General features: G+C 47.6%; 1 protein-coding gene across 1 annotated transcript in view; it reads right to left on the reverse strand.

Moving 5' to 3' along the window:
• The window catches only part of LOC115463370 (gastrula zinc finger protein XlCGF26.1-like), a 952960-nt gene that overhangs the window by 590309 nt on the left and 348508 nt on the right, over nt 1–14143 (reverse strand). The window lies entirely within an intron of this gene.

Genomic DNA, 14143 nt, shown 5'->3' on the forward strand with positions numbered 1-14143 from the left:
GCAGGCGTTGCCTAACGCCGAAACACGGCCCGTGTCGGGTCATTTGTTTAATAAAGAATTACAGTTGTCCCAGTCTTGAAGGCCCAGTGTTGCTTTTTTGTCTGTGTATTTATATGTATCCAAACTGGTGGGAGGGGAGGGTCAAGAGCCCGAGGTGAGGGGGCACATTTTAGCCCCCCCCCTCCGGCGGCGCCGACCCCCCCCCCCTCCCCACCACCGCCAGGTACCTTTGCTGACGGGGATCCCCAACCCTCGCCAGCCGAATTCCCCTTCAGCGCCGGTCTCCGAGTCCAGCACATTTGCTGATCTGGATTCCTACGTGCAGGACGTCAGGACTCACAGAAACAGAATCCAGATCATCAACGTGCTGGAGACTGGCGCTGAAGAGGACTTCAGCTGGCGGGGGTTGGGGACCCCCCCGCCAGCAAAGGTACCTGGCGGGGAAGGGTCGGCAGCAGGGGGTGTGAAAGCAGGGGGGCCAGGGCTAAATCTGTGGGAGCCCATGCCCCACCGGCCCCACCTAGCTATGCCCCTGATGTATACCTGAATTTGATTTGTTCCTTGCCTTTCTCAGGGCACAGACCGTGGAAGTCTGCCCAGCACTGTTCTTGTACTTAGTTCTGAAGCTAACGACGAAGCCCCTTAAAATGTACGCTCCAGCCCATCCCTATCTATTCAGTCACAATCAGGGCATAGACCGTAGAAGTCGCAGAACCATCATTCCTTCTAAACAGGATTCCTTTGTGTTTATCCCACGCACGTATAGAAAAAATCTTGTTCTGCTCAATTTAAGCAGGGCAAAAGAAAAAGTGTGTTGGTCCCGACAGACTTGTTTCGCTCCAAGCTTCCTCTGGAGACCTCAGTGGGTAACTACTACTTGCTAGTAACTGCTACTTACATTTCAGCGGAGAAGTTACCTGCTGATTCAGGACACGGTGAGGGTCTCCATAGGAAGCCTGGAGCGAAACATGTGTGTCGGGACCACACTGTTTGTTTTCCTTTTGTCCCACTTAAAGTAAGTGAGCATCGGAACATGATGTTCTCTCTACAAGGTAAGTGACACAGTCGGAAGAAGTGTTAATGATTTGCACCCTTTAATGGTTTTTGCTTTATTTTTTGTTTACGCTCATAAAGAATCTTTGAAGTGGAGGGGTTTTTTGACCAATGATTAGTATTTTTAACTATGTGCATATTGTGTCGTCAAAAAGCGTGAATTTTGCCACAGTTTCTAGGAGGACTTTTTCCTCCCTCTTTTTTGTATAAAGAAAAGTTGGAAATGCTTATGCCGTGATTCACTGTTTGGTTGGGGTTATCATTGTATCATATCGACATTGTGACCATCACTTCTGTTATTTCAATGTTCCCATGTGCGGTAAGCACTAACGCACACTTACTGCAGCCACGGGCTGCGCTCAGGCATCCAGCAGTAATATGTGCTAGCTTTTTAGCACTGGGGGCAGGGATTGGACATGTTCTATGCTAATTGGTTAGCACGGCTACATTGCCGCATGTGGTTAATGCGCAGAATCGGTGGTGATAGGGGTTCATGTGCATGGCCATTAATGGTGAAAATAGAAAAAATCGGCCATTTTACCCCTGAGGTAAAAATGGCCTTCGTGTGGGGGAATGACCTGCATAAGGCAGTGGCGTAGCTACGTGGGGCCCTTGACCCCCCCACCGCCAACCCTCCCCCGCCGCCACCTACCTTTGCTGTCGGGGGACCCCAACCCCTGCCAGCCGAGGTCCTCTTCTTCCAGCACAAGGCTTCTTTCTGCTTCTGTGAGTCTGACGTCCTTCAGGACGTCAGACTCACAGAAACAGAACGAAGCCTTGCAGATCAGCCAGCAGCCGCGTTGCCCAACCCCTGCCAGCTGAGGTCCTCTTCTTCCGACGCAAGGTTTCGTTCTGTTTCTGCAGGACGTCAGACTCTCAGAAACAGAACGAAGCCTTACAGATCAGCCAGCAGCTGCGTTGCCCAACCCCTGCCAGCTGAGGTCCTCTTCTTCCGACGCAAGGTTTCGTTCTGTTTCTGCAGGACGTCAGACTCTCAGAAACAGAACGAAGCCTTGCAGATCAGCCAGCAGCCGCGTTGCCCAACCCCTGCCAGCTGAGGTCCTCTTCTTCCGACGCAAGGTTTCGTTCTGTTTCTGCAGGACGTCAGACTCACAGAAACAGAACGAAGCCTTACAGATCAGCCAGCAGCTGCGTTGCCCAACCCCTGCCAGCTGAGGTCCTCTTCTTCCGACGCAAGGTTTCGTTCTGTTTCTTGTTAATAATAATGAACATGCTACATAAATATAATGAGAAACAGTTGAACAGTATAAAGTTCCTATGGTCAGTGAAGTGCAAGTATTAAGGCAAAAGACCTATGAGTCACAAACCTGTGAAAACAATAAGGGAGTCATAGATTCAACCTTGAGCAGCCTGGTGTGAAGCAGAGACAGGAGGCTGTGTAAGGGGGGGGGGGGGGGGAGCAGAAGGAATGTTGCTTGCAGACATTTGTAGATAAGGAATGTGAGAACAAGCTTCAAAGGAAAGGGTTGCTGACGTGCACACATTGGGTGCAGTATGAATGTAAGTGTATTTAAACAGAGGAGAAGATAGGTATCTTAAGCAAAGCAAAGCAAGTATATATCTCTGTATTACTGCTGAGCAAATATATCTCTGTATTATTGCTAAAAATATATTCTGTAAGCAGACTTTGCTTCCAGTGTGGTGTTCTCACACTGCCTTTGTCCGACGGAAGACAGTTGTTTGGGGGGGGGGGGGTAGAGGGGCGGGATGGGAAGAAGTAGAAGGGGGGGAAGAGAGGGGTTAGGGGGTAAGCTAGGGAGAGGGAGAAAATATGATACAAGAGCTTTGTGGACTGTCATATGAAAGTTATGTTTGTGTTATTCTCAATGATAATAAAAAGATTTAAACATATATTATTCACATTGATTTGTAACACACGTAACGATTCTATCATTGGGTAAAAAAAACTCCACTTGACTCAGGTTCAAAATTACGTGCCTTGAATGACTAATAAAAAATGAGTCATCCCTCACATTCCCTTTTATGCAGTCACTGTCTTAGGCGACTTAAATCAAAATCAGCATAAGAGAAGAACTTGCACTTAACATAGTAACATAGTAGATGACGGCAGAAAAAGGCCTGCACGGTCCACCCAGTCTGCCCAACAAGATAAACTCACATGTGCCATTTTTTGTGTATACCTTACCTTGATTTGTACCTGTCTTTTTCAGGGCACAGACTGTATAAGTCTGCCCAGCACTATCCCAGCCTCCCAACCACCAGCCCCGCCTCCCACCACCAGCTCTGGCACAGACCGTATAAGTCTGCCCAGTACTATCCCCGCCTCCCAACCACCAGTCCCACCTCTCACCACCAGCTCTGGCACAGACCGTATAAGTCTGCCCAGCACTATCCCCGCCTCCCAACCACCAGCCCCGCCTCCCACCACTGGCTCTGGCACAGACCGTATAAGTCTGCCCAGTACTATCCCCGCCTCCCAACCACCAGTCCCACCTCTCACCACCAGCTCTGGCACAGACCGTATAAGTCTGCCCAGCACTATCCCCGCCTCCCAACCACCAGCCCCGCCTCCCACCACTGGCTCTGGCACAGACCGTATAAGTCTGCCCAGTACTATCCCCGCCTCCCAACCACCAGTCCCACCTCTCACCACCGGCTCTGGCACAGACCGTATAAGTCTGCCCACCACTATCCTCGCCTCCCAACCACCAACCCCTCTTCCCCCCACCGGCTTAGCTTTAAATTAAGCACTCATGATTGTCCGTTCAATGGGAACCCGTTTCACCTAGAAACATGGCTTCATCAGGAACGGAGTACTTTAAAGTTGTGCTGAAGCTGAAACAAGTGTATGTCAAAAAGATGAAATTGTGAGGAGAAAAATCTTCACATCATCACAACTGCACAAAGAAAAATCACCCCACGGATAGGCATACTTGAAGTGGAAGCTCTAAACTTTTAAAAATGGCGCCTCGGCTTTCACGTACAGACAGCTGATAGAAATACTTGCGTGAACGTGACGTAGTGGGCGTTAGTAAAAATTATGCCAATCAATGGAATTGTTCAGCCCATTCGGTTCCAAAGTACCAAGTTCAAAAATCCACCTCAATAATTTGAGTTTACGATCTCCTCCTCTATGGGAAACATTGTAACTCTTCAAATTTATGATTGTGGGCAACACAGTGCTGCACAATCAGTTCCTTTACAGCAGATCTATGAGTATTGGATCTATGTTCCAGGATCCTCACGCTCAACGATCTCGTTGCCATGCCAATGTAAGTTTTAGTGCAAGGGCAGCTTAACGAGTACACAACGTGATCTGAAGAACAGTTGGTGAATTGTGACAACTTGTGCACTCTTCTAGTTTGGGGATTAATAAATTGTTTAGTCTGCTTGGTAATATTGCATATTTGGCAATGTCCACATTTAAAATGTCCAAGGACCTTTTTCTGGTTTTTGATGATAGACGGTCTTATATCAGCTGGGCTAACAATCTCTTTGGCGTTCATAAGTCAGGAACCTTGGAATACAGTTAGATTCAACACTTATTTGATTCCCCAAATCCAAGCAACCTTCAAGAGCTGCTTCTACTATTTGCGACAGCTACGCTGCCTCTGTCCTTACATCGAGAAGGTAAAGCTTATCCTAGTTGTGTATGCCATGATAACATCAAGACTGGATTACTGCAATGCTCTATATACGATGGTCTGACTACAAAGGGCCTGCACCAGCTCCAGTTGATTCAGAATGCAGCAGCAAGACTCACAGAAGGTTGCAAGCGACGTGACCATATCACACCGTTTTTGCAAAAACTTCATTGGCTACCAGTACAATACAGGGCTAAATTTAAAACTCTAAGTCTGATCTTCAAGGCCCTGTAAGGAAAAGGCCCTGAGTACCTGAAGAATAGGATGATCCTCCACACACCGCCCAGGACACTAAGGTCCTCCCAAAGACTTTCACTAACCACACCCTCTCCAAAAGACATTACGCGATGTGATTACCCGCAAGCGAGCCTTCTCAGGAGTAGCCCCCACATTTTGGAATGCACTGCCTGAAAGACTGCGCTTAACACAAGGCTATCTCTACTTCAGGAAGCAGGTGAAAGCTTGGCTCTTCAACCAGGCCTTTAATGGAAGAAGTAACTAACTTGTTAGCCTCACTCACACACACAAGGAGTGACTCGGGCTGCACATACTGCTGCGGGACATGTTTAGCCACTCCTACCCTAGCTGAGATAATATTTAACCATCTCTCTGACCTCATGTGCCACTTTCTTTAAATTAGTCACCTTACTTTCTAACTCCTCTTACTCTCTTACCTATCTGTAGGTTCCATCTCTGCTTATACCCTGCGCTGTCTATTAAAGTGTTCTATTACGTATTGTATTGACATTGTAAGTAGTATACCATGCCATACTTTGTATTGTTATTTGAATATTTTTACTGCTGTAATTGTCTATTGCTCATGCTTGATCTATCCTTACTGTATACTGCCTTGAGTGAATTCCTTCAAAAAGAAGGTAAATAAATCCTAATAAAAATAAATAAATAATCCACCTTTAGCTGGGCAAAAAGATTATTCTTGTAAAGCGGTTAACCTCTTACTGCAACATTTGGGACTGAAAAGAAGGAAAGTTTAACACCTGTAGGGCAGGTATGTAATGTTAATCCTTTATTGGCTAAGGATTTTAAATCACACAATGAAAAATAGCATAAATTGGCAAAGTCTAGCCCTTTCTTCTCCTGGCCCAAAGAGGGATCTCTAGTGGCCCATTTTTGTAGGCTTGTTGAAAGCCTTGGACAATTGTAAGAAGGGTAAAAGTGTGAAAAGGAATTTATTAATGTTTGAACTTGAGTGAGAAAGGGTGAGGTTAAGAGGATTACTAGTGACGTACAGAATGAAGTTGAAGGAAATGAAATTTTAGACGAGGCATCTAAAGAGCCTGTGCAGCCCCCCCCCCCATATCAGGGGCGTAGCCAGACACCCAATTTTGGGTGGGCCTGGGCCCAAGATGGGTGGGCAGAAGAACTCCACCTTGTCCCACAAGTGATTTGGTCTCTCCCTCTCTCGCCTGCCTACCATATGGTCTCTCAAACATCCCCCCCCTCCGCATACCTTTTAAATAGATTTTCACCTGCAGCGAGCAGCAACTAATACACACTGCTCATGTTGGCCCTACAGCATGTATCAGTCGCTACTTGCTACAGGTGAAGATCTATTTACAAGTTATGCAGGAGGGACAGTTGTTGGGAGTTTTCGGCTGGTGGGGCTTGGGGAAAATGCCTGCCAGCCACATCATAGGTGTACTGCTACTGGATGGGCCTGAGCCCAAAGTGGGTGGGCCTGGGCCCACCCTTGGCTACGCCACTGCCCCATATAACAGTGATTCAGGAGCTTCTTCCTCTTCACTAGGTCTGTCACTTACGTCCTTAACCAGCCCAATCCCTTCGGTGCTACTTCCCAATAGGCAAACTAATCCTGATGATTGAGTGCTGGGTCTGCTGAAGTTTTAAATTATGCCTCATGCATTTGTGCGTTTTTGTTTCTAGTACAAAGAGGTATATTTACCTCCCCAGCTCCGAGTCTGCTCGCTGATTTGAAGCAGTTTTTCTTCAGACTGCAAGGCTGTGATGTTCTACTTTAGTGACAGGAGAAATGCAGAGGTTACCACTGACTGCAGATATAAGTACGTTAGGGAAGAGAAAGGGGGCAGAATTGAATGATCAGTTGCTCAGTTACCAGCAACCAGACTACGGTGCAGTGGCGTAGCCACAGGTGGGCCTGGGTGGGCCAGGGCCCACCCACTTAGGGCTCAGGCCCACCCAACAATAGCACAAGTTTAGCGGTAGCTGGTGGGGATCCCAAGCTCCGCCAGCTGAAGACTTCTTCCTGATGGTAACGAAAACACTACTCTTGTGTTTTGCTGGTGCTGGTGGTGCCGGGGGGGGGGGGGGGAGGACAACACTCGGTGCCCACCCACTTCTTGCCTAGGCCCACCCAAAATCTGTTATTTGGCTACGCCCCTGCTACGGCGGCTTGTTTTATTTTTATTCATAGGAATTTTCCTTACTGCTGTTCACGTACAAGCGTTGGAAGTAATGGTGGTTTTCTTTTTTTTTAAATCTTTTTATTGACAAGTGTCACATAGAACAGGCATACAACACAAAGTTTTTCCGTACAGAAGCAAAAAAAGAAACAATTTGCTTACAGCAATAAGGCACAAAATTGTTTGTAAATGGACATATCTACAAAACCCTATAAGGCGGATCACTTGTAATTTTACATTATTTAAGAAATAAAGTACAAGAACCCCGCCCCCCCCGCCCCCTTCCCATGTCCAGGACTTATACAGAAGACACACTGGTGGAAGATATCACGGACAACCGTTCTAAACAGCGTTTCCACAAATCCCCGTATTCCCGGTAGGCCCGACGGGGCAACTCGGATAACCTCCGCCCCTCCCAGCCAGCCATCTGCCTCATGTTATTACACCACTGCTCCAACGGAGGAGCAAGCTGACTAGTCCAGTGTTGTAGTATTACTTTCTTGGCCATTGTTAATACTAACAAGACAAATTTGCAAGAGTAACTGCTTAAACCCTGATCAACCAAGTCAGTATCCGAGCCCATTAGCAGAACCCCATAGGACCATTCAGACGAGCCAGCCAAAACATCTCCCAGTAGCAACTATGATCTTAGGCCAGAAGTTCTGAAGCACCTCACACTCTAACAAGAGATTAACCAGAGAGCCTGCTTATGTCCAACCTGGGGGATTTTCTCACTTGCAATAGGTTTTTAACGAGCTAGCGCATTCCTGCTTAGTAGCTTCCAAGCTCCTGCACCTGCAACAAGGTACATGGACTGTGGGGAAGTGTGCCATTTGATTTTGGACTCTGATTTCAGAACTGCAAAGGAATCAGGAGGCCCAAGTGGCTGTCTTTTGGCAGGGCCTGGCGGGGTGCGTACAAGATAAACTTGCGGTGTGGAATCTCCCCACCAACCTGGACAACCTCATCTCTCTAAGTATAAAGATTGACCCTTCGATTTCAGAAGAGGACCAAGGTGCATGGAGACTGATATCGCCCTATACATCTGCACCCCGACTTCAGAAGCTTATATAGTCACAGTGTACACCCTCTTCTGCCCCTCTGGGGGAGGAGGTTTCCATGTAGGTGGGTGTTTATAAATTCACCTGCCCTTCCCAACCCAGAGGAATGTTCCACACACTCCAGTAGTTAGGGAGAGACAAAGTGGACGCCACACTGATATGAGAAAATGCTGATTTTATTCACTTACCAAGTTTATTTATTTATTTATTTGTTGCATTTGTATCCCACATTTTCCCACCTATTTGCGGGCTCAGAGTTGCTTACAATACATTGTAAATGATGGAAATACAATTTGTTGCAGTACGATTATGGGTTACATTGTGAGGAGTTATGGGAAGACAAAGTCAAATATCATATGGGGAATAGAACAATGGAATGTAACAATGGGGAATTGATAGGGTGATAAAACAATAGCAAGAGGGTAGAGTTTTAAGTGTGGTGAAAATTCGGGGGAAGAGAACTCAGAAGAGAGTGTACTGATGCATTTCTATTAGTGTGTATGGACTTCATGTGTTTTGATCCTTGCAATAAATTTTCTCAAAGATATGAGTCTTCAATAGTTTGCGGAAGTCGGTTAGTTCATAGATCGTTTTCAGGTTGCGTGGTAGTGTATTCCAAAATTGTGTGCTCATATAAGAGAAGGTTGATGCGTCAGTGGCGTAGCCAGACAGCCAATTTTGGGTGGGCCTGAGCCTAAAGTGGGTGGACACAAAATTATCACTGCTCCGCCATACCTCCACCTCAAAATATAAATACTTTAGCTAATGAGGATCCTCAAGCTTTGTTAGCTGAAGACTTTCTCCAAAGGCAATTAATACCAATCGGTCCAGCACTTTTCTTCCTTCCACACCTCCAGTCTATGGTCTGGCACCTCTCCCTAGCTCCACCCCACTGACAATTAATACCTTTAAATAAATTTAGATATTAGATATGTATCATATGTCAAAGAATAAAGTGGTTGCTCAAAGCATCAATCAAAGCGACAATCGCTCAACTGCAAAACACTATGCACAAATTTGTGCAAAAACACACTCAGAACCTTACTGTACCATAAATATTACACTGGGCAGACCCTAATACACCAATATACCGATACAGAAAATGCAGACCGTCAACAATATGAAACAAGGGATCATATCACAATTCTCATGTAGAGCCACAAAACACCTTTTTAGGGTGGATAGTGTTCACAATGAGCTCCTTTTATTAACGACCATATATAGATCCTTCAAGAGGTAGTGTGTCATGATTTAGGCTCTACACCCTTTCTGGTGTTTTGGTGCCACCTCAGTAAGGCCAATACACAAATACTCCACTGCAAAACACTATACACAAACTTGTGCAAAAACACACTTATAACCTTACCAAACCATAACAGCACTAATTCCAAGGACAGGACGAGCTACAACATTATGCGTGGAAAGGCAGCACTATAATTACACCGGGCTCTAAAACACCAGTACACAACCTAGTGAAACAAAAAAAACAAAACAAAAAGGCTGCAAATACTACACGCTAGCAGAATACTGCACCTTGATCACACATGAAAAACACATGACACAACAGATATGAAGGCAAATTTCTGAACTGGAAAGTTATCTCAAGAAGTCAGACTCAGCATGGAGCAATACTAGAAAAATTGAAACTTACATGCAAAATATCACAGATGCACATTTCCAAAAGCTGACATATTCCAATTAATAAATTCTGAATTAAAAAATGTTTTCTACCTTTGTTGTCTGATCATTTAGTTTTTCTATTTGCGTTGGTCCCAGTGTCTTCTGTTTTATGCAGTGTCTTCTTTCTATTTGATATTTTTTCACTCACCATGTCCACCATCCTCCTGTGTCCTTATGTTTTCTGCCCCTGCTCCTGCCCTCCCCTCCCCTCATCCATGTCCAGCAATTTCCTCTCTCCCCTCCATCCATCCATCTCCTGATGTCCAGCAATTTCCTCTGTCCCTTCCCTCCAGCAATGTTCTCCCCCCCTCCAGCAATGTTCTCTCCCCTCCTCTCCATGTCCAGCGAGTCTCCCTGCCCTCCCTCAGCTCCCCAAAAGCCCTCCGAATCCTCTCCATTCCCCCCTCCCCTCCCACGGCCAGCGAGTCTCCCTGCCCTCCCTCAGTTCCCCCAAAGCCCTCCGAATCCTCTCCGTTCCCCCCCTCCCCTCCCCTCCATGGCCAGCGAGTCTCCCTGCCCTCCCTCAGTTCCCCAAAAGCCCTCCGAGTCCTCTCTGTCCCCCCCTCCCCTCCCCTCCCACCCATGGCCAGCGAGTCTCCCTGCCCTCCCTCAGCTCCCCAAAAGCCCTCCGAGTCCTCTCCGTCCCCCCGCACACGAACCTGGCCTTTTTCTTTCAGTAGCAGTGAGCGACGTGAAGGCACTGCAACGCTCGCCAGCTTCATGTTCTCCCTTTCCTCTTCACACAGTGTTCGTCCCGCCTTCGCGGAAACAGGAAATACGTCATCGTAAAGGCAGGATGGACACTGAGTGAAGAGGAAAGGGAGAACTTGAAGCAGTGTCTTCACGTCGGTCGCTGCTTAAACAAAAAGGACAGGTTAAAAACATTTGCGGCGGGGGGGGGGGCGACAGACGGACGGAACTGAGGGGGGAACAGAGGAGGAGCGGAGGAAGTCTGACGGTCGGGCGAGGGAGGGAGGGAAGGAGGAATGCCACGACTCGGGGTGCACCATTCCTGGGTGGGCCTTGGGCAGGCCCACCCGTGCCTACGCCCCTGTGATGCGTGCAGTACTTTGTATTTTATGCCTTTGCACTTAGGGAAGTGGAGATTGAGGAAAGTTCGGGATGATCTTTTAGCGTTTCTGGGTGGTAAGTCTATTAAATCAGACATGTAGGCTGGGGCTTCACCGTGAATGATTTTGTGGACTAAGGTGCATACTTTAAAAGTGATGCGTTCCTTGAGTGGGAGCCAGTGTAGTTTCTCACGTAAGGGTTTTGCACTTTCGTATTTTGGTTTTCCGAAGATGAGTCTGGCTGCTGTAATCTGGGCTGTTTGAAGTTTCCTCAGTATTTGTTCTTTGCAGCCTGCGTATAGTGAGTTGCAGTAGTCCAAGTGACTGAGTACGAGTGATTGCACTAGGTCGCGGAAGACAGATCTTGGAAAGAATGGTCTTATTCTTTTCAGTTTCCACATGGAGTAGAACATCTTTTTGGTTGTGTTGTTCGCGTGAGTCTCAAGTGTTAGGTGGCGGTCGATGGTGACTCCAAGGATTTTTAAAGTTTCTGAGATTGGCAGATTTAGTTTAGGTGTGTTAATAGTGGTGAATTTATTCGTGTTGTATTGGGAGGTAAGTATGAGGCATTGAGTTTTTTCTGCGTTCAGTTTCATTCGGAATGCATCTGCCCAGGTGTTCATGATGTGTAGACTTTGGTTGATTTGGTTGGAGATTTCATTGATGTCTTATGGGAGATACACAGGATGCTTACACATGCAATCTCTATGTACTTCTCCAACTAAGTCCAGCTGACTCTAAGGTTATATACTTTTTTCTATCATCATATAATTCTAGCAGTTTGCTAGCATTAGACCCGCCCCCAATATTGCTAAACATTGGTTTCGACAGCTGATCAAGATTATTAGGGAGGTCCAGAGCAACATCATGCCAATTAGAACTTTCCACTTGCTTCACCAAAGTCCATTTCACCAGCAACCTTTTATCTTATCATACCAGATATCAAAAACTGCAAAGAGCTAACCACAAACTTCAGTAAACGTCCATGGAAAATTGCCTCGTGTTCCTGTATCTGCAAAGCCTGTCAGCTTAGCTTGTCACAAGAGTTTGTGTGCCCCAGGGTCACACAGAGACTATGCTTTTTAGACTAAACTGTCAGCTTCAGGCTTCAGGACTTTGGTTCAGAGAAGGCCTAGACAGGTTCATTATTATCATAGGGCATTCTCGACTTTTGGAGGAAGAGAAACAGTATTGGAAAGCGCAAGATGTATGCTTATTTTGATTAATGTCCTGGGCCTGCGCAATTAGATGTGGTCCCCAGTCCCCACCTGCAGTGGCGTTCCTAGGGGGGCTGGCACCCGGGGCGGATCGCCGATTCGCCCCGCCCCCAGGTGCAGTGCCCCCCCCCCACCCGATGCAGCGCGGACCCCCACCAGCGAAAGGACACCTCCGCGAAGGAACCCCCCCCCCCCGCCGGGTGCACGCCTCCAGGGGGGGGGTGCCGCGCACGCCTGCCCTCCGTTCCATGCTTCTTCTCTGCCCTGGAACAGGAAGTAACCTGTTCCGGGGCAGAGAAGAAGCATGGAACAACGGAGGGCAGGTGCGCGCGGCACCCCCCCCCCCCCCCGGCGGCATGCACCCGGGGCGGACCGCCCCCCCCCTAGGAATGCCACTGCCCACCTGCCTACCCTAAGCTCCCTCCTCTCTGCCACAGCCCCCTGCATTTTAAAAACCTCACAATCGGTGGTGCAGCGCCTCATGTCTGCCTACCAGTGATTGTGAAAGAAGCAGAGAGATTCCCTCGTCGTCAGGCCTGCCGGGACCAGTGGCGTAGCCACAGGTGGGCTTGGGTGGGCCAGGGCCCACCCATTTATGGCTCAGGCCCACCCAACAGTAGCACATGTTTAGTGGTAACTGGTGGGAATCCCAAGCTCCGCCAGCTGAAGATTTTCCCCTGTTGGTAATGAAAACGCTACTCTCCATGACACCGGCACCTGCGCATGCTCAGTTTTCAGTGCATGCCTGCTGCCAAGGTGGAAAGAAGCGTTTTCCCACCAGCTGAGATCATTTTTTTTGGGGGGGGGGATAACACTTGGTGCCCACACAATTCTTGCCTAGGCCCACCCAAAATCTGTTGTCTGGCTACACCCCTGGCCGGGACAGTGAGAGAAGGCCTGACGACGAGGCAATCTCTATTCTTTCACAATCACAGGCAGGCAGAAGCGAGGCACTGCACCGCCGATTCCGAGGTTTTTAAAATGCAGGGGGCTGTGAGGCAGAGAGGAGGGAGCTTAGGGTAGGCAGGTGCCAGTGGTCTTTGGGTCGCGAGCGGAGCACTCCCTGTCGTGCTGACACCCGGGGCGGACCGCCCTGCCCGTGGTACGCCAGTGTTAAAATGTAGAACATCTTTGCATGCTGTTATCACATTTATAATTATAGTTCCCATCAATGCCTTTTTCCCCCCCACATTTTTGAGAGTTTTGGAATTTACGTATTTGAATGATCATTGAAACAATTCATGTCCGCCCTGGAATTTACTGTGATGTTGTGCAATGTTCTCACTAAGGATCCTGCTTCCTGTCACAGCTGTGTTTTGACACCACTGCTTTTGGCTCCTAACCACTACTCAATTCCTCTATCCTTGTCTGTCTGTATTTTTAGATTGTAAGCTCTATCGAGCAGGGACTGTCTCTCTGTGTCAGGTAGTGCTATACAAATGTTAATAATAATAATAACAAATTAGTACTCTAACCGATGAAACCAATACTTCCTCCGTGTATGCTGCACAAGCCAGCATGTTTGAAAATATAAGTGAGATTAAATAACAAATGCAACCAATAAAGAACGACGAGCATGCAGCAGCTCATAGGTTTGCATGCTTTGTTTTGAGTGCTACTAGATGACGGCTGCGCGGGGAAGAGGAAACATAGACTAACCCAAGAGTCTTCAACGTTTTGACGTCATCCCGGCTCAAAGCCACTTCTTTCAGTCCTCCATGATCATTTTGACCAATCAGCACTAACAGAAGTAGACCCAAACTTCCTTGCTCTCAGCGGATTCATCCGTCAGTGTGAGGCTCCGCCCTTTCCTTTGTCATGTCATCAGTTTGTATCTAAGAGGAGGGACTATTTCTTCTTTCATCCTTGAATTTGCGGATTAATTTGAGATTTCCTCCAGGCCCAGCTCTCAGCTTCTTCTGGTCCTTCCCCTTTCCCAGTACTACAGGTGACAAACCCCCTCAGCCCCCCATTCATTTTGAATTCTGCAGACAGGAGAAGCAGAGAGGAAAATGCCTGCAGGAGCTTCTACTC

This window comes from Microcaecilia unicolor, chromosome 1 (genome assembly GCF_901765095.1).
Source record: "Microcaecilia unicolor chromosome 1, aMicUni1.1, whole genome shotgun sequence".
NCBI classification, from domain to species: Eukaryota; Metazoa; Chordata; class Amphibia; order Gymnophiona; family Siphonopidae; genus Microcaecilia; species Microcaecilia unicolor.